This window comes from Piliocolobus tephrosceles, chromosome 5 (genome assembly GCF_002776525.5).
Source record: "Piliocolobus tephrosceles isolate RC106 chromosome 5, ASM277652v3, whole genome shotgun sequence".
Taxonomy (NCBI): domain Eukaryota; kingdom Metazoa; phylum Chordata; class Mammalia; order Primates; family Cercopithecidae; genus Piliocolobus; species Piliocolobus tephrosceles.
This window is the reverse complement of record NC_045438.1, coordinates 150,428,282-150,455,152: the sequence shown is the minus strand read 5'-3', so window position 1 is coordinate 150,455,152 and position 26,871 is coordinate 150,428,282. Positions and strand designations below refer to the sequence as shown.

The window sequence follows — 26,871 nt, the reverse complement described above, 5'->3', positions numbered from 1 at the left end:
TACCTGTAGTCCCAGCTACTCAGGAGGTTGAGGCAGGAGAATTGTTTGAACCTGGGAGGCGGAGGTTACAGTGAGCTGAGATCATGCCATTGCCCTCCAGCCTGGGCTACAGAGCAAGATTCTGTACTCACCGCCCCCCCCCAAAAAAAACAGTTGTTAAACCGTTAAACCAATTCTTCCCAAATCAAACAGCTAGAAAGGAGGGGAATGTCAGAGTTGGGACTCCTTTCTAATTTGGAAGTTCATGTGCTTTCCACTGAGCAATTTGTTCCTTGTGTTCTCTCTAACAGGCCTGACGATGTGCATTACATTAAGAATTTACACTTAAGAATATAACAGTTACAGAAGAGAAAAAAAATTTTTTAAATACACTGATGTACACTTTTTGCTTTAAAAAAAAATGGATGTGTGGAAATTTGTAGCCTGATTGTTGACTAAGTTGAGGAATCTTTTGCTATATAAGAAAATAAATGAAGTTTTAGCACTTATATATGAGAAAAGAAAACAAGCCAATGAACATTTGTTGATTTATGACATTTTCAACCACTGAATGTTAGAATTCTGAGGATAATTCCACAGTTCAGTGGGTTAGATACACAATTTTTGGATTTGACAGCTAAAATTATTTGCTCCCTCTAGATGCTGGTTCGTTTTTTTTTTTTTTTTTTTTTTTTTTTTTTAAGTGCTTTTCTTGGCTTGGCATAACTGGCTTCTATTATTAACGTCCACATACACTTTTGGACTAATATTTCATTCTTAGGCAAACCAATGTCATAAAAATAGAAGAAAGAGATCTTATAGAGGCTCTAGTCTGCTCCCCAGGTATCAAAGAAGGGCATCTTCAAGGGGAAATTAGAGTGAGGATTCAGAAAATTGAAAAAGTGAGGAAAGTATAATGGAAGAGTTTCTCAATCTTTTTTTTTTTTGAGACGGAGTTTCGCTCTTGTCACCCAGGCTGGAGTGCAATGGCACAATCTCAGCTCACTGCAACCTCTGCCTCCTGGCTCAAGCGATTCCTGCCTCAGCCTCCCAAGTAGCTGGGATTACAGGTACGTGCCACCATGTCCGGCTAATTTTTTGTATTTTTAGTAGAGATGTGGTTTCACCATGTTGGCCAGGCTGGTCTTGAGCTCCTGACCTCAGGTGATCCACTGCCTCGGCCTCCCAAAGTGTTGGGATTACAGGCTTGAGCCACCACGCCTGGCCAGTTTCTCAATCTTTTTAAAACCTTTGCCCTCTTAGATAAAACTGCACTTCAACTTCACACATGCTCCATCCTCCCCCAGCTGAGATTCTGACATAGATTTCCAGGGACATACCATCATCAGTGGTTTGCCAACAGCCAAGATTCATTAAACTTCACATTTGGTACTTTGTATTACTGTAAAATTTTCCAAGAGAAGTTTGTGTTAGGATATTTCACATGACTTTTTGAATGACACTCCACCTTTGCCTCTCCAGTCCCGTAACAAAGAGAGCTCTTCTCTTCCTTTGTCATTTTCCTGTGGTCTCTTAGGACACGCTAGGTCCCCTGCTTCTCTCCTTGTATCCTCTCCTCTCCCCATGGGGGAGTTTCTTCTGCATATTCATAGTTTTTGCTCCTTCTTATCTTTGGCTTGGAACATCCTGGCAACAAACCTAGTTGTGATGGCAGCACACTCCATGGAGCTGGTGGGAGCCCCGCCCCTTCTGAGTTGGGACGGGAGCTCCCCCGGGTGCTGCCGTAGCCGCCCAATGCAGCTGCAGACCCAGGTCTCCTGTTCTACGGAGCAGCCAGGAGCCTCACTCTCCTGGGTGGGGCTACAGGAACCCAAACTGTAGCTGTGGATCCATCCGAGCTTTCCTGTGCTCTTGGGGGAGGGCCAGGAACAGGCAGGATCTGCCTTTCTGGGTGAGGGTGTGGCTGCAGCCACCCTCCTAGATGCAGGAGCCAGGTGTCTCTGCAGCCAGCACCCTCAGCGACCCCAGGAAGGACCCCCCACTGCCCCATCCCTGCCAGCTCAGGGGTGTTTGCCTGACCTCTCTCCAATCCTGGGGCCTGCTTCGATCTCATAGCAGGGTTTCAGCTGAGCCCCAGGGCCATGAATGGCAGCAAGAGGCAGACAGAGTCCTGCGCAGAAGGAGTGGGTCCCCAGTAAGGCCCCACCTTCATGCCAGGGAGGGCCTGAAGGCTTGGGGCCAGGTTGCCAGTCCCATAAACTGAAGTGGGAACTCATGGGACCTCTTCCAGGTCTACCCATAGCTGTTCATGGGCCAATCAGCATGTACTTCCTCCCCTCTGAGGTCCATAAAAGCCATAGGCTCAGCCAGAGCAGGGCAGAGGATGGCCAGAGGATGAAGAGGGCAGAGAGATGATGAGACCCCATGACCAGCTGCAGAGAGGAGTACCCTTTCTGCTGAGAGCTGGAGACGATGGGAAGGCCAGCTGCAGAGAGGAGTACCCTCTCCGCTGAGAGCTGCAGAGACAACCTGCTGGAAGAGAGGAGCTGCCCTCTCTGCCGGGACCTTCAGAGACCTGCAAAGACATACCTGCAGAGAGGAGCCATCCTCTCCAGGGCCTGCTGTCTGCTGAGAGCTGAACGCTCGACCGGACGACCTGCCTGCAGAGAGGAGCTACGCACTCCTCCGAGCTGTTCTAACACTAAATGAAACTCTTCTTCTCCACCCTGCGCTTCTCTGTGTACCTCATTCTTCCTAGAGGCAGGGTGATAATTCGGGCAAAGGTGCTGTGGCCACAGAGGTTTCCCACCAGAAAAATTGACACTCCAGAGATCTTGTAATACTTGGACAGCAGTCTCTGCATCCTTTTGTTTTCTGTTCTTTCTCCTGCTAACTGACCTCTTTTCTTGTTACTTTTCCATTCAAGTTGCTGGCAGAAAGAAACTGTCTGGCCATGTTCAGGCTAGAAGTCACAGTCAGCCCATACCTGCCTGGGTCAGAGGCTCCATCCTGGTCCCACATCCATAAGAGGCTAGTAGAAAACATGCTGCCTAACCCCACCACTCTGACAAATGGATGTCAGTGGGCAGGGCCCATGGAGCCTGCTCAGCAGAGCACTGTTGTTCCTGGAGGCCATGATGCCTGCAGCAGTCAAGGCTTTAGCTGCTTTACCAGTGCTCCCCTCCAGGATTCCATGGCAGGGTGAGTCACACTGTGGGAATCCCACACTACAGATGGCCAAAAAGTTGCTATTTGCTTCAGTGTTCATTTTTTTTTTTTTTTTTTTTTTTTGAGATGGAATCTCACTATGTCACCCAGGCTGGAGTGTAGTGACTCGATCTCAGCTCACTGCAACCTCCGCCTCACGGGTTCAAGCGATTCTCCTGTCTCAGCCTCCTGAGTATCTGGGACTATAGGAGCCTGCCACCTCGCCCAGGTAATTTTTGTATTTTTAGTAGAGACGGGGTTTCGCCATGTTGGTCAGGCTGGTCTCGAACTCCTGACTTCAGGTGATCCACCTGCCTCGGCCTCCCAAAGTGCTGGTATTACAGGCATGAGCCACCATGCCCGGCAATATTAGTTTGTTAGCCTGAAGAAACTGACACACTTTTCTGAGGGGTAGTTAGCATGACAACACAAATTAATGAGCATTCTTCTTCTTCTTCTTCTTTTTTTTTTTTTCTTTTTGAGATGGAGTCTCACTTGGTTGCCCAGGCTGGAGTGCAATGGCACGATCTCGGCTCACTGCAAACTCTACCTCCCGGGTTCAAGCGATTCTTCTGCCTCAGCCTCCCAAGTAGCTGGGACTACAGGTGTCCACCACCATGCCTGGCTAATTTTTTGTATTTTTAGTAGAGAGGGGGTTTCACCATGTTGGCCAGGCTGGTTTCGAATTCCTGACTCAAGTGATCCACCCGCCTCAGCCTCCCAAAGTGTTGGGATTACAGGCAGGAGCCACTGCTCCCGGCCGAAATGAGCATTCTTTAATAGTGCTATGACCCTAAATCCCCATCTGGTATTCCTTACTGTGATAAGGTAGGGACCAGCTGGGCCACCACACATAGCTGTGTAGGTTGTGCCTTGCACGACTCCAGGCCGTCCCCTTTCACATTAGCATCTGTACCCTAGCCTTGCTTTTATCCCCCAGGCCATTCCTACTTTTCCAGCTACATGGAAGAGAGAACAAGCAGAAAAGAAGTCCCATCCTTCTCCTCGTTCCTCCCATCGAAAGGTCCTCCTGCCATACACGCACCGTGTGGCCCACTGCATGCTCCCTGTGCTGTGGGTGTGTCCTGGGCCCAGAGTAAAAAAGGTTTACCTTTTTGGAGGTGAATTAAGGAAGTGTACTCCAGCGTCTTCTTGACTTCAGTATCTGGGAAAGTTCTCTTCCTCGAGATGATGAAGCGCTAAAAAGCAAAGTGGAAGATGTATGGACAACAACCTTGACACACTTTTAGCCCTGCCAGCCCCGGCATAGGAACAATCACATCACCATTAACTTGAGGACAAGCAGCCTGAATCAGTGTGGCCCAGGATAGACATGACCTAATTTGGAAGCTGAAATGATGTTTTACAAAAAGGCCTGAGGCTCTCGTATCCCTCCTCTCCAGCATTGTCAGCCCCTTTAGAAAAGAGAAAGGCAAAGGTTGATGGGATTGCTAGTGGAAATGGAATCAGGTTCGCCTGGAAAGGAATTCTATGCTTCCTTTGCACTATTTTATGTACAGTATCTGTGTCTGGCTGACAACGAGGAAGGAAGTTGCTTCTCCCTATTATTCCTTATCAGTTCACATTTCTCTGTTCCCTGAACATTCCCAGTACTTTCTGCCTCAGCTATAAAGTTCTCTGCTTTGAATTCTGCCATATTCAATGCTTAGCAAAATATAATAGAAGATTCTTTGAATTCTGCTAATTCAATGCTTAGCGAAAATGTAAAAAAAAAAAAAAAAAAAAACTTTTTTAGTATAAAATCTTAAAAAGTACTCAATACTACTTAAAAAAGAATAGAAAGAATAGTATAATAATATAATACGTTCAGTAGTGGGTTGGAAATGTTATGCCCATGTCCTGATGCTGAAAATTTATGAATGTGACCCTATTTGGAATGAAGGTCTTTGCAGATATAATTAAAGATCTGGAGATGAGATCATCCTGAATTATCTAGTGGGCTGTAAATTCAATGATAAGCATTCTTATAAGAGACAAAAGCAGAGAAGACACAGACACAGAAGAGAAGGCCATGTGATCCCGAGGCATGGATCGGAGTGATGAGCCTGAGCCCAAGGCCAAGAAGCCTTGGAGCCACCAAAAGCTGGAAGAGGCAGGAAGGATTCTCCCCTAGAGCCTTCAGAGGGAGCAAGACCCTGTTTTGATTTCAGACCTCTGGCTTCCAGAACTGTGAGACAATACATTTCTGTTGTTTAAGCCCCGCAATTTGAGGTAATTTGTTACGGCAGCCACAGGAAGCGAACACATCATCACCTAGATTCATATTCATTATTTTGCCACATTTGCTTTACTTCTGTCTCCCTCCCTCCTTCCCTCCCTCCCTCTCTTCCTTTTTTCCTTCCTTCCTTCCTTCCTTCCTTCCTTCCTTCCTTCCTTCCTTCCTTCCTTCCTTCCTTCCTGCCTCCCTGCCTCCCTTTCTTCCCTTTCTTATGAAGTATTTTAAAGCAAATTCCTAGTATTATGTAATTTCACCCCTATATACATCTGTATATATCTCAGAATTTACAGGCATTTAAAAATGTAACCACAATGCCATTATAACAAGCAGTTAATTAACTAACAAAAAATAAGTATCTGGCATCTGAAATATCTTTTAATATTTCTCTTTAACACTATCTCTGAATCTTACTAGATTTTCACTCCTCTTTGAATTTTCCTATATTTTTGAGCTATCTTTCTAGAAAGGAACTGCCTAGGATTAAATGCACCATTACAGGTTTGGGCTCCTATGTGTATGGATGGCAAGTATCTCAGTGTTCTTCCTCACTAATGGTGAAAAATTTTTGGAATTCTTTCTCTAGCTAAAAATAAAGATTTCTTTTTTTCCTTTACACATTAGCTTTTGTCTAGGATTGACATTCAGAAGTCCCACTTCAAAGTCATTTGGGAGGTGGGTGAAAATTAAGTCACAGAATAGAAAAGCAAACTGGATTCTAATATTTTTGTCCCAAATGTAGAAGATTTTAGCTGTGCAAAATGAAATACATAAGAAGGTGAAAACCAGGAAGTTATTCTAAGTTGGCTTTTAAGTGATTCTATCACAAGTTTCTCCTTTCTGTGAGAAATTTCTTTCTTTCTTTTTTTTTTTTTTTTGGAGACGGAGTTTTGCTCTGTGGCCCAGGCTAGAGTGTGGTGGTGGCGTGAACTCGGCTCACTGCAACCTCCACCTCCCGGTTTCAAGGTATTCTTTTACCTTAGTCTCCCAAGAAGGTGGGATTACAGGCACCCACCACCATGCCCGGCTAATTTTTGTATTTTTAGTGGAGACAGGGTTTCGCCACGTTGGCCAGGCTGGTCTCCAACTCCTGGCAAAGGTGATCCACCCGCCTTTGCCTCCCAAAGTCATGGGATTACAGGTGTGTGCCACTGCACCCGACTGAGAAATTTCTCTATCATTTTAAAAATGCAAAATGTTATGCTCTGACTAATTGTGTTTGACAGTCCTTTTAAAGAGATATATGGTGCCCATGAACTGTATTTCAATGTTTTCTGTTATAGAGGCATATACCCTTTTGGCACTTTACCTCTGTTCCCCAAATTACTTTTCTCTTTTAAGGATGTTACTATTGATCATGCCCCTCATCCCTAGTAAAAGGAGTGGAAGGAAAATCATTGATACAGATTACAAAAAGGGTGCACTGGCATCTATTTAGGTGACATGGTGTGAGTGGTACAGGTCGAATCCTCTGCCTGAAAATTATACTGTCGGTCTCGTAGGTTATTATCTTAGAAGCTTCTTTGTTCTAAGGCACCCTTTGTCAAAATTTAATACTCTCTAGAAACGGTGTGCCTTTGCATGTGCTGAAAATGTTGGTGTTGTGAACATGAGCATCCAGGCTTCGGTGGCTGACCATGAGCTGACAGCTAGACGTGTAAAACTGGGGAATGAATATTTTCGGGAGACAGAAGAGGTAGTGCCATCACGATGGAAGAAAGGCAGCCTGAATAACAAAGAAGTGTGAGGGTACCAAGGGTAAAACCCTCCAGCCTCTTTCCCCATTGTTCCTCCTTCAAACCCTTGTGTCCCTAGGCTCAGGGCTGACTTGGGCACTGGGACAATTGCTGAATGGTGAGCTTTTCTGTCTGTAAGCAGTGGAACTACATCATTTGAAGTGGGCTTAGTCAGATCTTGAGATCTAGCCAAGTGACTCCGCCTCCCTTGTCTCTCTTTATATATTATATATTTCATGAATGGTTCTCTTTCAACAAGGAAGCTACATCTCCTTCCTGTAGACTTTGAAGCCCCTGATTTGTGCCCATGAACTTGTTTGTTCATGCTTAAATAAAACCCTTGGCAGAGTAGACAAGCTTGTTCCCAATCTCTTTTCTTGGTAATAGTTTCTTCTATCATAACCTAGTCAAAGCGAAGGAGGAATGTAACTGATAAGCACACAGTTTATAGCATTAAGAGTTGGGAAGTAATAATGCGTTTGAATTCCAACACTTACCACCTTCCTTGATAACTTATTGTCTTAATTTTCTCAGCACTCAGCTAGAGGAGAGGAAGAATGATTAGGTCTCTCAAAATACAGGAGAGGTCTGGTTTCAGTTCTGACATTTAGAAATGCTTGGAAGTCATCACTTTTACCCTTATAACAAGAAAAAAGCTGAATAAATGGAAAATTAATGATGTTTTAAAGACCCATTGGAGAAATAAAGTCATAGAGCAAACCCTCACCCTGAAATCTGGAGACACAGGTGAATATAGAGAATAATAACTGAGGTCAGCTTACCTGGAGCGGAAGCCACTGGAGCCACGCATTGGTAGGAGCACTTGGATGGCAATTCTGACAAATTGCTAGAGTAATTCCTGGAGGCTCAGTTTAGCGGTGCCCCATACTTTGGGGGTTTTTACCTCCAGGAACCCCACTTGGTTCTCAAGATGAAGATCTGAGAAAAGCCCCCTCGTATTTCTGGCAGGGGTGGGCAAGGGAAGTAACCGTTTTGGAATTCACCCAGAGTGTTTCTCATAACAAAGGTCTGCTCTCCAAGACTAACACCTTTACCAGAGTGTTACCTACCTCAGGGAAGGGCGCTTAGTCAATTCCAGTCACCTTTTGCCTTCTATTAATATTTCCCCTAAGTGGAGGGAAAAGCAGGATAAGAAACACTTCTCAAGGTCATGTCCCAGGGATCCAGGCCCACTAAAAGACTGATAATGTTACTGATGATGATAAGGTTATTGAGCACTTTCCCTTCTCCACACCTTACCATCAAACCAACTAGGTTCCAGCATAATAACGGTATACTGTAACTAAAAGAACTTCAAGACAGATTCTATTTAAGAAAGAGTTCTTAGGAAAATCCAAAACAAACAGGGTGAAAAAAATACAAGGACACTAAAGGAAACTGAAGTCTCTGGCACTTATATGCACATAAAACACTAAACATAGCCCAGTTCTTAGCCAGATCAGCCTAAAACCTCACACTGAGGCCTATTTACTACAGTTCTTGTTCAAAACATCAAATTCCCAATTTTGGCAAAAAAGGACAAGCCATACTAAAAGTAAAACAAAACAAAACACAGTCTGAAGAGACAAATTAAGCATCAGAATCAGACTCAGCTACGACACAGATTTTGGAATTATGAGATGAGGCATTTAAAACAACTAAAATTAATATGTTAACAACTCTAGTTTTAAAGAGTAGACAACATGCAAGAATAGATGGGTAATGTGAACAGAAAAATGAAAGTTCTAAGAAAAAAACCAAAAGGCAATGCTAGCAATCAAAAGCACTAATGAAAGTTTCAAAACCTTTTAATGGGCTCATCCATCGACTAGATATGACCAAGAAAAGGATCAGTGAACTTGAAGATATGTCAGTAAAAACTTCCTAAACTGAAATGAAAAGAGAAAAAAGAATGAATAAAAAAAAAAAAAAAAAAACAGAACAGTATACGCAATAACTATGGGAAAATTATAAAAGTTGCAAATATATATAACTAGGATACCAGAAGAAGAGAAAAAGAGGCAGAGAAATAATTGAAGTAAGAAATAATAATGGCAGATTTTTTTTTTTTTTTTCAAAATTAATGACAGACACCAAACCACAGATCCAGGAAGCTCAGAGAAGCTTATAAAAAACCATGTTGGAGCCAGGTGAGGTGGCTCATGCCTGTAATCCCAGCACTTTGGGAGGCCGAGGCAGGTGGATCACCTGGGGTCAGAAGTTTGAGACCAGCCTGACCAATATGGAAAAACCCTATCTCTACTAAAAATACAAAAATTAGCCAGGTGTGGTGGCATGTGCCTGTAGTCCCAGCTACTCAGGAGGCTGAGACAGGAGAATTGCTTGAACCCAGGAGGCGAAGGTCGCAGTGAGCTGAGATCATGCCACTGCACTCCAGCCTGGGCAACAGAGTGAAAGGCTGAGAAGAAGGAGAAGGAGGAGGAGGAGGAGGAGGAGGAGGAGTCATAAGCTGGGAGTAGCACATGTGCCTGTAATCTCAGTTATATGGGAGGCTGTGGTGGGAGGATCGCTTGAGCCCAGGAGTTCCAGACAAGACTGGGCAACATAGAAAGAGTCCATCTAAAACAAGCAAACAAATAAATAAATAAACACTACCACGCCAGCAAGAAGAGAGCAAACTGAAATATTTGTTTTATTTTCTTTTCTTTTTTAATAGTAGAAATGGGGTCTCACTGTGTTGCCCAAGCTGGTCTCAAACTCCTGGGCTCGGGTGATCCTTTTGCCTTGGCCTCCTAAAGTGCTGGGATTACATGGACTGAAATATTTAAAGCATTAAAAGACCCCACTAACCTAGAATTCTAGATCCAGTGGGATTATCCTTAAAAAGTGAAGGAGAAATGAAGATTTCCTTATTCAAATGAAAACTGAGAAAATTCATCAACAGTAGACCTTCCTAAAAGATATGTTAAAAGAAGTTCTTTAGAAATTAAAAAATAATAATATACCAGAAACTCAGCTCTACATAAAAAAAGGAAGATCACTGAAGAAAAGCAAATGAAGGCAAAATAAGAATTTTTAAATTCTTAATTGATCAAATAGATAATTGTCAAAATGATAATAGCAAAATGTATTGGATGATTGCAGTATATGTACAAGTAAAATGAATGACATCAGTGTTATAAGGGAAGAGAGAAAGGAATCAGAAATGCTCTAGCAAAAGCTACCTGCACTACTTGCAAAGAAGTATACTATTGTTTGAAAGTGGATTGAGATTAATTGCAAATATGTACCGAAAATTCTAGGGCAACAACATTTTTTTTTTTGAGACGGAGTCTCGCTCTGTCGCCCAGGCTGGAGTGCAGTGGCATGATCTTGGTTCAGTGCAAGCTCTGCCTCCCAGGTTCATGCCATTCTCCTGCCTCAGCCTCCTGAGTAGCTGGGACTACAGGCGCCTGCCACCACGCCCGGCTAATTTTTTTTGTATTTTTAATACAGACGGGTTTTCACTGTGTTAGCCAGGATGGTCTCTGTCTCCTGACCTTGTGATCCTCCTGCCTCGGCCTCCCAAAGTGCTAGGATTACAGGCGTGAGCCAACACGCCCAGCCCAACAAAAATTTTTTTTTTAAAAAAAGAAGGAAAAATTGATATTCTGAGATGAGAGAAAATAGAATCATTTAAAATGCTCATTTAAAATCAGAGAAGGCAGGAAAAGAGAAAATAAAAAGGAACAAAGAATAAGTGCAACAGAAAAAAGTCATAAACATGGTAGATGTTAATCTAACTATATCAATGATCATTTCATTTGTGAATGGTCTAAATAACACCAATTAAAAGACAGGCTGTCACACTGAATTAAAAAAAAAAAGACCCGGCCGGGCGCGGTGGCTCAAGCCTGTAGTCCCAGCACTTTGGGAGGCCGAGACAGGCGGATCACGAGGTCAGGAGATCGAGACCATCCTGGCTAACACGGCGAAACGCCGTCTCTACTAAAAAATACAAAAAAACTAGCCGGGCGAGGTGGCAGGCGCCTGTAGTCCTAGCTACTGGGAGGCTGAGGCAGGAGAATGGCGTAAACCCGGAAGGTGGAGCTTGCAGTGAGCTGAGATCCGGCCACTGCACTCCAGCCCAGGTGACAGAGCGAGACTCCGTCTCAAAAAAAAAAAAAAAAAAAGACCCAATTACCTTGCTTGCAAGAAACCCACTTTAAGTATAAAGACAGAAGCCAGGTTACACCTGTAACCTCAACACTTTAAGTGTCTGAGGTGGGAGGACTGCTTGAGCCCAGGAGTTCAAGACCAGCCTGGCCAAGATAGTGAGACCCCTGTTTCTACCAAAAATTTTTAGAAGTTTGCAGGGTGTGGTGACACATGCCTATAGTCCCAGCTACTTGGGAAGCTGCGGTGGGAGGATGGTTTGAACTCAGGAGTTCTAGTGTTACAGTGAGCTACAATCCCACCAATACACTCCAGCCAGGGTGACAGAGTGAGACCCCGACCCCCCAAAAAAAATTTTAAAAAACAAATAAGTATGAAGACAGAGGTAGGTTAAAAGTAAAGAGATGGAGAAAGATATACCATGCTAACACTGTCCAAAAAAATGCTGGAGCAACTGTATTAATTTCAGAACAAGGAAAATTATGGATAAGAGGGGCATTACACAATAAAAAGGGGATCACTTATTTAAGAGGCATAACATTCCTTAATGTGTATACGCTGAAGAATAGAGCATCAAAATATGTGAGGCAAAAACTGACAGAACTGCAAGGAGAAACAGATTAACTCACTATTATCCTTGAAGACTTACTTCAACACCGTTCTATTAGTAATTAATAGATCCTGACAGCAGAAAATCAGTAAGGACATAGTTGAACATCAATGAACAGACTTAATTACCACTTACAAGATATAGGTTAGCCTTACTTTAAGCAAAATTGGAAATATGAAAATACCTCCTCAGGAAACCAGTAAGTTTAGGTATGATGTTTCATTATATGAAAGAATTGTTCAATTTACTAAAGTATATTCTATTCTTTTTTTAAATTTTTATTTATTATTATTATTTTTTGAGACGGAGTCTTGCTCTTGTCCAGGCTGGAGTGCAGTGGTGCGAACTCAGCTCACTGCAACCTCTGCCTCCCAGGTTCAAGTGATTCTCCTGCCTCAGCCACCCGAATAGCTGGGACCACACCACCATGCCTGGCTAATTTTTGTAGTTTTAGTAGAGACAGGGTTTCACCATGTTGGCCAGGCTGGTCTCAAACTCCTGGCCTCAAGTGATCTGCCCACCTTGGCCTCCCAAAAGTGCTGGGATTACAGGCATGAGCCTCTGCACCCGACCTACCTAAGACTTTTAACAGTTTTCCTTTAACCATTTAAATTATGAATTCATAATTTAACTGAATTCATAGAATTCTATAGAATTCTTGCCAGGGGGCTTGTCTTGTAATTTGTGATTTTTTTCCTAAGTCCGAAGTGGAGAGTAATGAAGGAGTGCCATTCCTCCACACCAAAGGTCCCACTTTTCAATGACAGTTAGGGAAAAGAGTATATAAGACAGCTTCTTCTGCAGGACCAGCCACCTCTTTGCCTAGAAAAGTATTGTCTGCTCCTTGTTAACTCCTCACATTCGTTCGTTCTATCAGTAACATTTCCTGAACATCTGCTATGGGCCAGGCACCACCTCAGATGACCACAAGCTCTTCATATCAATTGGCAGGTCATTCACATCACTGTATGCATAAAAAATGATAATAGATTAGAAATATTGGAAATTCTCTGCACAAGTTTTCTGCCCGGTGTTGCATGTGTTATCAACCAAATGATTCTCACGGGGGTGGAATGAGAGTCACTGAAAATCAAGGTCATCTCTTTATCCCTTTCTTCCTCTCTTCCTGCTCTCTGGCTGTGCACAGTCAGGCTCCGGTTAACCAGCTGGGGCTTTCATTCTTGGGAGAACTTGAAAGTTCTCCCAGCCACATCAAAGCCTGTTCCTCTAGGACTCCAGGTAGCTGTGTTCACTGATTCCTTCATTCAGTCAGTGCTCACTAAGTGCATGCACACTTGACGATGATCTAAAATGCAAAGACAAATTAACCTCAACCACTGCCCTCTAGTCGTTTGCAATTTATTGTATTCCTTCCCAATAGTTCCTGCAAAGTACTTACTCATGTCCTGTATTTCACAGATTTGGTTTATTTCACTTAATTATGTTTTCTTTCTCACTTTTCATATTATTTTGGAAGCACCATACATGGTATGGGAAGAATATAATAATCTTTGTGTATGTATTTGTAATGTCATAATCGTCAAAACAACACCCATAGGTTTAAGAATCAGGAAATCTGGGCTTGAGACCCACTTGTGCTTGTATGGCCCTCCGTCAGCCACTTAACCTCTCTTAAGTTTCAGTTACTTCACCTGTGAAATATTTCTGGCTTATCTATCACATAGCTTTTGTGTATGTGTGGATCAAACGAGCAACTATACAGGTAATCACTGTCACAATATCAAATGACATACAGATGGAAGCTGTTATTGTTAAAAGTTCATGCCAGAATCAACCTCAGGGTTTGCTTATGTGTGCAATACAAATGCCATAGAAATAGTAACTAAGGGCAGAATTTGGCCCAGGGCACTTTACTGCAATTTTTTTTTAAGGCGGATGAAAAAAAATTAAAGACTTTTTGCTCAGAACAGAAAACTTTCAAACAAGAATCAGCACTTGCCAAGGACATGGTTATTAAGTGGATCTTTGTGAGGGAAATTCAGAGGATGATGGAGAGCTTCTGAGATCAGGAACTGAAAGAGAAAAGCCTTTAATGTTATCATCTTCCTCCTCCACCCTTGCACTGCCTTGCTTAGAATTCCTTATCTAATCAACTAGAGTCACACATCTTAACAGTCAAACAATAAAAATGGGATGCACTTTAAGCCTGGATTGTTAGAGGCCAAAAACAACCTGCTGTTCAGGCTGCAATAGCCTGCGCAGAGGGCACTGAGTTCCACTTTCACTTTTAAGGGAACTGCAAATAAAATGCCTTTCTCTCCTGGATTTTGAAATGTTTTTTGTTAAATCTGGTTAAAATACTAAAAATCACATTATGTTCACAGAACCTAGCAAAGCAGCAAAGTTTATGCTATGAAATGTTAAGCAAAAGAAAGTGCAATGACATGAAGGGAAGAAAGGGCCTCAGATAATCCAAGTTTCTCGAGCTTCACTCCTATGTGTTACGGTGGATTCTAGAAAAGTAGAAATAGGAGTAGTTAGCTCAAGTCCACTTGGTGTGGAGATCAGGATGGTGGCAATGAGAAGGGGTGAAGGGAATTGGAGGGTACTAACTACTTGAATTATAAACAACAGAAGCCAGCCATGATGTCTCACATCTGTGTTCCCAGCACTTTGGGAGGCTGAGGTGGGAGAATGGCCTGAGCCCAGGAGTTCCAGGGTGCAGTGAGCTATAATCACAACACAGCCCTCCAGCCTGGGTGACAAAGCAAGACCCTAACTCAAAAACAAAACGAAACAAAACAAAAAGCCACCACCAACAAAGGAAATCTCATACCCACTGTAGGTGTCTACTATCAAAAACACAGAAAATTACAAGTGTCAGTAAGCATGTGGAGAAATCGGAACTCTGTGCACTGTTGCTGTGAATGTAAAATGGTGCAGCTGCTATGGAAATAGTATAGTGGCTTCTCAAAAAATTAAAAATAGAATTACCATATGATCTAGCAATTCCACTTCTGGGCATCCAAAAGAACGGGAAGCAAGATCTCAAAGAAGCATTTGCATACCCATGTTCATCGCAGCATTATTCACAACAGCCAGAAGATGGAAGCAATTCAAGTACGCATTCATGGATGGATGGATAAACAAAATGTGGTCTACACATCCAATGGAATATTATTCAGCCTTAAAAAGGAAAGACATCAAGTCTGGGCACGGTGGCTCACGCCTGTAATCCCAGCACTTTGGGAGGCCGAGGCGGGTTGATCACCTGAGGTCAGGAGTTCAAGACCAGCCCGGCCAACATGGCGAAACCCCGTCTCTACTAAAAATATAAAAATTAGTCGGGCGTGGTGCTGCACACCTGTAATCCCAGCTACTCAGGAGGCTGAGGAAGGAGAATCACTTGAACCTGGGAGACGGAGGTTGCAGTGAGCCGAGATTGTGCCACTGCACTCCAGCCTGGGCAACAGAGCAAGACTTGGTATCAAATAAATAAATAAATAAACCTTGAGGACATTATTCTCAGTGAAATAAGCTAGTCACAAACGATAAATATGGTATGATTCCACTTATAGGAGGTACCTAGAGTAGTCAAATACGTAGAGACAGAAAGTAGAATGATGGTTGCCAGGGACTTGGGGGAGATGAAAATGGGCAGTTGCTGTTCAATGGGCATAGAGTTTCATTTCTGCAAGACGATAAAGTTCTGGAGACCTGTTGCACCACAATGTAAACATACTTAACACCACAGAAACTACTGAAACTTACTTAAAAATGATTGATTGAGACTCTAAATTGCATGTTATTTTTATCACTACTTAAAATTTAAAAATTATTCTAAAAATTGAAAAAAGAACAAAGAAGAAAAGAAAAAGCTAAATGAAATCTCACTGCCCAGATTAACCTTATAGTTAATGATGAATTTCTGTGTTCAAAGATTCTGGTGGTTTCCCATTCCTATAAAGTCCAAACTCCTTACAACATTCAAGGGCTTCTTGGAGGTGGCCTCAATGACCCAGCCTCTGAGTCTTACCTTCCACCACCTCTTACAAGTTCTAGGTTCCATAGTCCCTCTACCCTTATGCACTCTCATCTCCATGACTTTTTTTTCTTTTTTTTTTCCCAGCCAGAATCTCATCCACTCTTCTGCGTCCATTCACATGTCCTGGGAAGGCTTCCCTGATCACCTCATAGGTAAACAGCTCCCCTTCACTGGGTTTAGATTTTGCAATTCATCACTGTGTTCTAAGTGTTTGTGAATACATCTCTTAGGAGCAGGTCAGCTCCCTGCAGGCAGAGTTAGTGCCATATTCGTTCAGCATCTTTACAGTATACTGGTAATAACAAATATTTGATGTCGGGCAAATCATGTCACTAATCCTCCAGCGGTCACAGTGACCTTGGTCACAAGGCTTCAAAGGACTAACATAGTTTTTCCCCAACTGTCACCTCTACTTCTCCGTTCTCATCTCCTACCACTGCCCCTTTGCTCCATCCCTTCCAACTTCTGCGGCTTCTTTGCTGTTCGCTAGGTTCACCGGGTGTATTCTCACTTTCTGGCCTTCGCACAGGCTGATTTCTCTCCCTTGAGGGTTCCTCTCTCAGATTCCTACATGACTCACTCCTCTACCTTCTTCAGGTCTTACTCAAAAGTTACCTTCTGGAAACACCCTTTCCTAAACATCCTATTTAGAACTACAACCCAGTCCCACTTTCTCTCCAGCACTCCCTACCCTGTTTCCCATCTTCGTTTTTCTCCATTGCATTTACACCAGGTGGCTTGTGTTTTATTTGATCTTTGTCTCTTCACTGGAATGTCAGCTCCATGAGGGCTGGTGTTCTTTTACATTATTCATTGATTAAAAAAACAAATCTTGGCCAGGTGGGGTGACTCAAGCCTATAATCCCAGCACTTTGGGAGGCTGAGGTGGGTGGATCACCTTAGGTCAGGAGTTCAAGACCAGCCTCACCAACATGGTGAAACCCTGTATCTACTAAAAATACAAAAATTAGCTGGGTGCGGTGGCAGGCGCCTGTAATCTCAGCCACTTGGGAGGCTGAGGCAGGAGAATTGCTTGAACCAGGAAGGCGGAGGTTGCAGTGAGCCAAGATCGTACCATTGCACTCCAGCCTGAGCAACAGAGTAACAATCCGTCTCAAAAAAAAAAAAAAAGAAAAAGAAAAAGAATCTTCAGTACCTCCTGCAGTGCTGGCACATAGTAGACTTTCAATAAATAGCTGTCCAATTAATTGAATGAATGAATGGCTATAGAAAGTATTTGCATATAAGATTATTGAATAATTTCTGATTGTTATCAAAATCCTTTTTCTGTGAATGCTCATCCCGGGCTTGGGAAAAAAGTGAACACACTTTGCAATACAAGCTCTGCTCTGTCTTCACTGTACAGGATTTAACCTGTACTAAGCAGCAATTGATTGATGTTTTTCTGTTGGCACACTGTTTAATCATTTCCTGTCACAAACCGAAGCAAAGGTCAAGTTAGATAAGCACTCAATTAAGTCTTTAGAAGATGGTGATGTGTAAACAGCTTACTAGTCTATACATGTAATTAATTTTAACATTACTTTGCAGGTTGCTTTAATTCTGTAGTAACACAGTCCCTGCTAATTTGCTGCCTATATTCCATTACAGTTCCTAATCTTTTATTAAGTCTCCCTGCTACCCCCCTGCTGCTGCTCCTGCCGCATTTTCTTGTAAAAAAATTTCAAACATAGGCAAGTTCGAAGATTTTACAGTGAAGCTCCACGCACCTATCCTTTCAATTCTACTATTTACATTTAACACACCTGCTTTAACACTTACCTATCCATCCCAAATTAAGCCACTTTTAAAAAGTTATCCATTTATCCATTCTAATTAAATATTTTATTTTCCCTGAAAGTGTGATTTGGGGTTAGAAATGCAAATTCTTGAATCTCAACCTAGGCCTACTGAATCCAAAATTGGGAGGGAGGTCTCCAGGTGGTTGGGGCTGGCGTGAGGAAGAGCAACCACAATCTGTGTTTTTGTTTCTGTTGTTGTTTTGTTTTGTTTTTGAGACAGAGTCTTGCTCTGTCACCCAAGCTGGAGAGCTGTGGTGCAATCTTGGCTCAATGCAACCTCCGCCTCACAGGTTCAAGTGATTCTTCTGCCTCAGCCTCCCGAGTAGCTGGGATTGCAGGCATCCGCCGCCATGCCCAGCTAATTTTTGTATTTTTAGTGGGGGGGGGAGGGGGGGTTTCATCATGTTTGCCAGGCTGGTCTCAAACTCCTGACCTCAGGTGATCCACCTGCCTCGGCCTCCCAAAGTGCTGGGAGTACAGGCGTGAGCCACTGAGCCCAGCCTCACAGTCTGTGTTTTTGACAAATTCTCCAAGTGATTCTGAAGCTAGTTCAAGTTTGAGAAGCACCATTTCAAATAAAACTATGTGACTCAGTCTACCTGTTTCCATGGAGATCCACCTGCATCATTGAGGTTAGAGGTCTCCTCTGGTGTGTTACCAAAGACAGACCCTAATGATACAGCTGTACCCAGGAGCCTTCCCTCACCACACACACTCCAACTTAACATTAACCGGTGCAGTACAGTTTTAGTGATGTGGTTAAGAAGTTCAGGCTCTGGAACTAAATAGATCTGGGATGGAATCTCAGCTCCATCAAGCTACATGGACTCAGAGCCTTGTTTTCTCATCTGTAAAGTGGAGTATGGAAGAGCACATCCCTCGCAACAAATAGTTATCCAGCCTTTTCTGTGCATCAAGCATTGTAGATCCTGTTCTGGATGCTGGGGAAGTAGTGGTGAGGCAAGGCAAAGCTCAGTTGTCTTGGAGCCTTCAGTCTATAGGAGAAACTTACAACAAACACACACAAATAGAAATAATTTCAGGCTGGGTGTGGTGGCTCATGTCTGTAAACCCAGCACTTTAGGAGTGGGGCCGGGAGGACCGCTTTGAGCTCAGGAGTTCGAGACCAGCCTGGGCAACATGTTGAAACCCTGTTTCTGGTAAAACAACAACAACAACAACAGCAACAAAACAAACTAGCTAGGCATGGTGGTATGCGCCTGTGGTTCCAGCTCTCTGGCTACTTGAGAGGCTGAGGTGAGAGGATCACACTGATCCCGAGAAGTCAAGGCTGCAGTGAGCCATGATTGCACCACTGCACTCCAGCCTGGGTGACAGAGTGAGACCTTGTCTCAGGAAGAAAAAAAAAAAAAAAAAAAAAAGAATTTCAGAGAGTGAAGAATGCTAAGGAGACTGTAAAACAGACTATTGAGACCAAATGACTTACTTTAAAATTCGAGGTTAGGGCCGGGCGCGGTGGCTCAAGCCTGCAATCCCAGCACTTTGGGAGGCCGAGACGGGCGGATCACGAGGTCAGGAGATCCAGACCATCCTGGCTAACACGGTGAAACCCCGTCTCTACTAAAAAATACAAAAAGCTAGCCGGGCAAGGTGGTGGGCGTCTGTAGTCCCAGCTACTCGGGAGGCTGAGGCAGGAGAATGGCGTAAACCCGGGAGGCGGAGCTTGCAGTGAGCTGAGATCTGGCCACTGCACTCCAGCCTGGGCGACAGAGCGAGACTCCGTCTCAAAAAAAAAAAAAAATAAAATAAAATAAAATTCGAGGTTAGGAAAAGCCTCTCTGAGAAGGTGAAGAAAGACAGAGGGGCAGAAAGCCAGCGTGGGTGCAGGACAGTGGGAGAAAGTGAGGCCGGAGAAGAGGACAGGAGCCAGTGCAGAGCCATCCTTCATTGTGGAGAGTTTGACTTTAATTCTCATTGCAGCAGGGAACAATTCCTGCTTCCTATTCATCCCTTACACCATGTCCTGCATTTCAGGTGCATATTTCATAGTCTGGTCCCAATCAAGTTATATGTACCTCTTTCCTCTTCCCTTTCTGCCTGCCTCCTTTCCTTCCTCTTCTTGCTCATCCTCTTTCCATCAACATCAAACACTGATCAAGTATCTCTGTTAGGTTGTAGGGACGCTAAGGGGATGTTGTCCTCAAGGTTCATCTGTGTTGTAGCCTGTGACAGGATCTCCTTCCTTTTTAAGGCTGAATAACATTTCGTTGAAGTATGTCCCACATTTTGTTTATCTACTCATCTTTGAGATTCTGCTTTAATTCTTTTGGAATATGTCCAGAAGTGGAATCACTGAATCTTGTGGTAATTACATTTTTAACTTTTGTAGGAGCCACCAATTGTTTTTCTTAGTCATGCACCATTTTACAGTCTCACCAACAGGGCACAAGTGTTCCAATTGCTCTTCATGCTTGTCAACATTTGTTATTTTCTTTTTTCTTTTTTTCCTTTTCTTTCTTTCTTTCTTTTTTTTTTTTTTTGAGATGGAATTTCTCTCTGTCACCCAGGCTGGAGTGCAGTGGCGTGATCTTGGCTCACTGCAAGCTCCGCCTCCAGGGTTCACGCCATTCTCCTGCCTCAGCCTCCCGAGAAGCTGGGACTATAGGTGTCCGCCACCACAACCGGCTAATTTTTTGTATCTTTAGTAGAGATGGGGTTTCACTGCATTAGCCAGGATGGTCTCGATCTCCTGACCTCATGATCCACCTGCCTGGGCCTCCCAAAGTGCTAGGATCACAGGCGTAAGCCACTGCACCTGGCCAACATTTGTTATTTTCTATTTGTTTGACTTTTTTAAAAAAGTAGCCATCCTGGCAGCATGTGGTGCTCACTCCTGTAATCCCAGCACTTTGGGAGGCTGAGGCAGGAGGATTGCTGGAGCCTAAGAGTTTAAGACCAGCCTGGGCAACACAGTGAGACCCTTGTCTCTATTTAAAAAACTTTTTAAATTAAAAATAAATTTAAAGTAGCCACCCTAATGGTATGAGGTGATATCTCAATGGGGTTTGATTTGCATTTCTCTAATGATTAATTATGTTGAGCATCTTTTCTATGCTTGTTGGCTATTTGTATATTATCTTTGGAAAAATGTCTATTCAAGTCCTTTGCCTATTTTTTAACTGGTATTTTAAAAAGTTGTTGTTGAGTTATAGGAGTTCTTTATATATTCTGGTTATTAACTCCTTATTAGATATGTGATTAGCAAATATTTTCTCCCATTCTGTAGTTTGTCTTTTCACTCTGTTGGCTATGTCTTTTGATGCATGTAATGCCCCTCTAGAGCTTGACAAATAAATCTTGCTGTAAAGTCTGCTTTATCTGATGTTAGTAGAACTACCCTGGATTTACTTGGGTTAGTGTATTTTGGTTAATGTACACATATCTTTTTTCATCATTTTATTTCAGTCTTTCTATGTCTTTATAATTAAAATGCATCTTTTTTTTTAGCAGCATATACTTGTTGTTTTCTTTTAATCCAGACTAAAATCTTTGTTCCTTTTTTTTTTTTTTTTTTTTTAGTGGAGTCTCACTCTGTCACCCAGCCTGGAGTGCAGTGGTGCTATCTCGGTTTAATGCAACCTCCACCTCCCAGGTTCAAGCAATTCTCGTGCTTCAGCCTCCCAAGTAGCTAGGATTACAGGGGTGTACCACAACACCCAGCTAATTCTTTGTATTTTCAGTAGAGACAGAGTTTCACCATGTTGGCCAGGCTGGTCTTGAACTCCCGACCTCAAGTGATCCACCAGCCTCAGCCTCCCAGAATGCTGGCATTACAAGTGTGAACCACTGCACTGGCCTGAAATCTTTGCTCTTTATTTTTATTATTATTATCATTATTTTGAGATGGAGTCTCACTCTGTCACCCAGAGTGGAGTGCAGTGGTCCGATCTCAGCTCACTGCAACTTCTGCCTCCCAGGTTCAAGTAATTCTTGTGCCTCAGCCTCCTGAGTAGCTGGGATTACAGGCACGCACCACCACGCCTGGCTAATTTTTGTATTTTTAGTACAGAGGGGGTTTCACCGTGTTGGTCAGGCTGTTCTCAAACTCCTAACCTCGTGATCCACCCCTCTTGGCCTCCCAAAGTGCTGGGATTACAGGCATGAGCCATCATGCCCAGCCAATCTTTGTTCTTTAATTGCAGTATTTAGCCCTTTTACATTTTACATAATTTCTGACATATAGGAGTTCAGATTGTGGGGTGGATGGAGCTTCTTGACGCCTTTAATCAGTTTATTTAAATTCTCAGTCATTATTACTTTAATTATGGTTTGTAGCTAATCTCTTTTTCTTCTCCTTTTGGACCTCTGATTAAATATACATGAGGTCTACAAATTTCATGTATCTCTTATGCTCTTTTCTGTGTTTTCCATTCATACTTTTTCTTGTTATGCTTAAATTTGAATATTTTATGCTGATGTATCTTCTAGTTCATGATTCCTCTTTTTTTAATTTTTTTGAGACAGAATCTCACTCTGTTGCCCAGGCTGGGATGAAGTGGCGTGTTCATGGCTCACTACAGCCTCGGCCTCTGGGTTCAAACAATCCTCCTACCTCACCTTCTTAAGTAGCTGGGACTACAGGCATATGCCACCACAATCAGCTAAATTGTTGTTGTTGTTCTTGAGACGGGGTTTTGCCATGTTGCCCAGGCTGGTCTTGAACTCCTGGGATCAAGTGACCGGCCTGCCTCAGCCTCCGAAAGTGCTGGGATTACAGATGTGAGCCACCACACCTGGCTCGATTCTTCTCTTTTGGGACTGTGCTTATCTGCTTAATTTTTTTTTTTTTTTTTAGTTTTATAATTTCCACTTGATTCTCTTTTATATAAATCCCATTCTTCTGCTGAAATTTTCCATTTTTTAATTGATTTCTTGAACACACTAAACATGGTTACTTTAAAGTTTTGTTCTGGTAACTCCATTATATGGTCACTGTGAGTCTCTTTTATTGCCTATTTTTTTCTCTCGGTTTTGAGTCATTTATTACTCCTTTCTACCATATCTACTAAATATTGATTGAATTCCAGACACTGTGGGTGAAAAGTTATAAGAGATCTAGATGATGTTATCTTCCTTCAGCGAACATTAATTTCATTTTTTTTTCTTAGCATGCAGTTAGTAAGAGCCAAGCAAGTTGGTCAAATCAGAGACTGAGATGAGTAAAAGCTAAATTTCAAGCTTTGAGAGGGCTTCTTTCTGGAGTCCCTTAGTCTTAGCGCAATAGTTCTAAACTGAGGGTGATTTTAATCTCTAGGGAACATTTGGCAATATCTGGGAATATTTTTGATTGTCACAAATTGGGGCTGTGTTCTACTGATGTCTGACACAAGTTGGAAGTGGCAGAGGCCAGATACGCTGTTAAACATGCTACAATACACAGGACAGCCCCCCATTAAAAAAGAATCATCTAGTCCAAAATGTTAATAGTACCAACATTAAGAAACCTGGCTCTAGGGCTTAGTTTTTTTAAGATTCTCAGTGGAAAGCTAGAGTATTTATCACGGCTTCTCATCTTTGGCAGGCCTTGAGCTCCAGTTTTTCTCCCAGTATTATGAGACTGCCAAAACCTTTGTTTACCTTTATAGTCTTTCAGCAGCTGCTTTCTGCTTGGTTTTTCAGTCTCTTGCCCTACTTGTGCACAGTTTAGGAATTAGCAAATGCTTTAAGCGGGCAAAGCAATAATTTATGTTGGTGTCACCTATACAGGATCTTGGCTCCTTAAGTCCTGGCTGATTTTGTTGATTTCTGATGCCTTAAAGAAGCTGTTTTTTTTTTGTTTTGCCTGTTGATATTGTTTTACATTTTTATACAGCTTTGATATTTATTCCTATTGTGATGGTATTAGGGATCCAAGGTACTCCATTATAGCCAGAGTGTAAGTTTGCCATGTTTGCATGTAATTGAGCGAGTTTAACTCCATTTTGACAGTCCTTCAGCTAGTAACATCTCCCAAAAGAAATCAGGTATACAGATTGCTCTAGAGTTAAATAACAATCATTTTGTTCACTATTTAAATAAAAACATGTTAAGTTTTAGTTTTTGCTGAAATACATGATATATAAAAGCATTTTAATGATAACATACCTTACAAATATTTGCTCACTATAGATAACTTAGAAAAACCAAAAGGATAAGGAAGAAAATAACAAATAAACATATTTCCACCATGCAAAAACAGCATCAGGAAAATTTTGGTATAGTTCCTTTCAGTGTTTCTTCTGTGTATGTGCAATGCTTTTGTTTCCAGGACTAACTCATAGGCATTTATGTTTTTTACTTTTTTATTTTTTATTTTTTGAGACAGAGTTTTGCTCTTGCTACCCAGGCTGGAGTGCAGTGGCGCAACCTCGGCTCACTGCAACCACCACCTCCTGTGTTCAAGTGATTCTCCTGACTCAGCTTCCCGAGTAGCTGGGATTACAGGTGTGTGCCACCATGCCCAGCTAATTTTGTAATTTTAGTAGAGATGGGGTTTCTCCATGTTGGTCAGGTTGGTCTCGAACTCCTGACCTCAGGTGATTCGCCCCCCTCAGCCTCCTAAAGTGCTGGGATTACAGGGGTGAGGCACAGCACCTGGCCTGTAGATCTTTTATTAATTTACTTTGCATTTTGTTTTAACAGTATAATTTACACACTGAAGTATAATTTACATAGAGTAATGTTGTGTACAATTCAATAACTTTTAGTAAATGTACAGAGTTGTACAACTGTCACCACAATCCAACTTTAGAACATTTCCATCTTGTCAAAAAGAAACTTCATGCCCATTTACACTCACTCCTTGGTCCAAGCCCCAGCCCCAGACAACCACTAATCTACTTTCTGTCTCCATAGCTTGGCCTACACATCTTCCATTTTACTAGTAAAGTCAGCTTGTTTTTAACAAAGTCACCCAATTTTAATTATATAATTATTTCAGTCCTATCCAAATGAAATTGAGCAAGTTTAAATAAAGATGGCTGTTATGAGATACAGACATTTGTGGTGTGTGTGTGTGTGCGCGCGCATGTGCGTGTGTGTTTGCGGATGATGCAAATCTTTTATATACTATGGTATGTTTGCTTCCATTATTTTATGTATTCCTAATTTTCTTATTGAGATGTACTTCATGTAACATAAAATTCACCCTTTTAAATTTGGTGTTTATGCAACTATCAACACTATCTAATTCCAAAACATTTTCATCACCACAAAAAGAAATGCCATCCGCACCAGGCCTGGTGGCTCATGCCTATAATCTCAGCCCTTTGGGAGGCTGAGGCAGGGGTGTCACTTGAACCCAGGAATTCAAGACCAGCCTGGGCAATATGATGAAATCCTGACTCTACAAAAAAACAAAAAACAAAAAAATAGCCAGGTGTGGCAGTGGGCTCCTGTGGTCCCAGCCACTTGGGAGGTTGTAACACTCTGTTTTCACGTTGCTGATAAAAACATACCTGAGACTGGGAAGAAAAAAATGTTTAATTGGATTTACAGTTTCACATGGCTGGGGAGGTCTCAGAATCATAGCAGGGGGGCGAAGGTGCTTCTTACATGGTGGTGTCAAGAGAAAATGAGGAAGCAGCAAAAGCAGAAACTCCTGATAAACCCATCAGATCTCCTGAGACTTATTCACTATCATGAGAATAGCCCAGAAAAGACTGGCCCCCATGATTCAATGACCTCCCCCGGGTCCCTCCCACAACACATGGGAATTCTGGGAGATACAATTCAAGCTGAGATTTGGGTGGGGACACAGCCAAACCATATCAGAAGCTGAAGTGGGAGGATCACTTGAGCCTGGGAGTTTGAGACTACAGTCAGACAAGATCACATCACTGCACTCCAGCCTGGGCAACAGAGACCATGTCCCAAAAAAAACAAAACAAAACAAAACAAAAGAAATTCCACTCCCATTATCAGTTACTCCCCATTCCCTTCCCCGACCCAGTTGGGAACAACTGCTAAACCAGGGGTCTCCAACCCTGGGGCCATTGACCAGTACCAGTTGGTGGCCTGTTAGGAACTAGGTCACACAGCAGGAGGTGAGTGGGGGGTCAGCGAGCATTCCCGCCTGAGCTCCGCCTCCTGTCAGATCAGTGGAGGTGTTAGATTCTCATAGGAGCCGGAACCCTTTTTTGAACTGCGCATGCAGGCATCTAGGTTGTGTGCTCCTTATGAAAATCTGATGCCTGCTGATCTGAAGTAAAACGGTTTCATCCTGAAACCATCCCCTCACCGCTCCCTGCTACCTCCCAACAGGTCCATGGAAAAATTGTCTTCCACAAAACCGGTCCCTGGTGCCAAAAAGGTTGGGGACCACTGCACTCAACTACTTTGTGTCTCTATGGATTTGCCTGTTCTGGACATTTCGTATAAACAATCATACAGTAGGTGGCCTTCTGCGTCTGGCTTCTTTCACTTAGCACAACAATATTTTCAAGGCTCATTCATGTTGTAAGATGTGTCAGTACTTTATTCTTTTGTTTGTCTCATAAAACAAACACAAAACAGTCTCACTCTGTCGCCCAGGCTGGCGTGCAGTGATGTGATCTTGGCTCACTGCAGCCTCCACTTCCTGGATTCAAGCGATTCTCCAGCCTCAACTTCCTGAGTAGCTGGGATTACAGGCATGTGCCACCAGACCTGGATAAGTTTTGTATTTTTAGTAGAGGCAGGGTTTCACTGTGTTGGTCAGGCTGGTCTTGAACTCCTGACCTCAGGTGATCCACCTGCCTTGGCCTCCCAAAGTGCTGAGATTACAGGTGTGAGCCACTGCGCTGGGCCAGTATTTCATTCCTTTTTATGCTGAATAACATTCTATTTTATGAATATGTCACATTTTGTTTATTCACTAATCTGTTGGTGGACGTTGAGGTTGTTTCTGCTTTACTTAATATAATTTAACTAATGAAAGGAGAGAAAATTATTACTGGGGTGGTATGATATTATGTTATATGTATATGTATATTGGTTTTTGTCCACAATTCCTGGCTTATAACTCCGATAGCCCTTGTTAATTTCCTAAGTAACTAAAATAATACGCAGTCTTTCCGTAACATACTTGGTCTTTTGTCCTTGATTCCTGAAGCAGCTTCAGAATGGCTCCAGAGTGATAAAGGTGAGACAGTCTTTTGTTATATTGGGGCATTTTAGCCCTCAGAAAACAGAATCTCACTCTCTGACCTCCTGCCCCCCTTTTATCTTCTTTTCTTCTC

At 42.6% G+C, this 26,871-nt stretch overlaps 1 long non-coding RNA gene across 1 annotated transcript in view; it reads left to right on the top strand.

The window, feature by feature from the left end:
• LOC111541051 overlaps positions 1–26,871 on the top strand; it is a 77,613-nt gene that overhangs the window by 29,751 nt on the left and 20,991 nt on the right. The window contains exon 3 of the long non-coding RNA XR_002731157.1: positions 15,936–16,003. This is a non-coding gene — a long non-coding RNA (uncharacterized LOC111541051). The remainder of the gene's footprint in view (positions 1–15,935; positions 16,004–26,871) is intronic.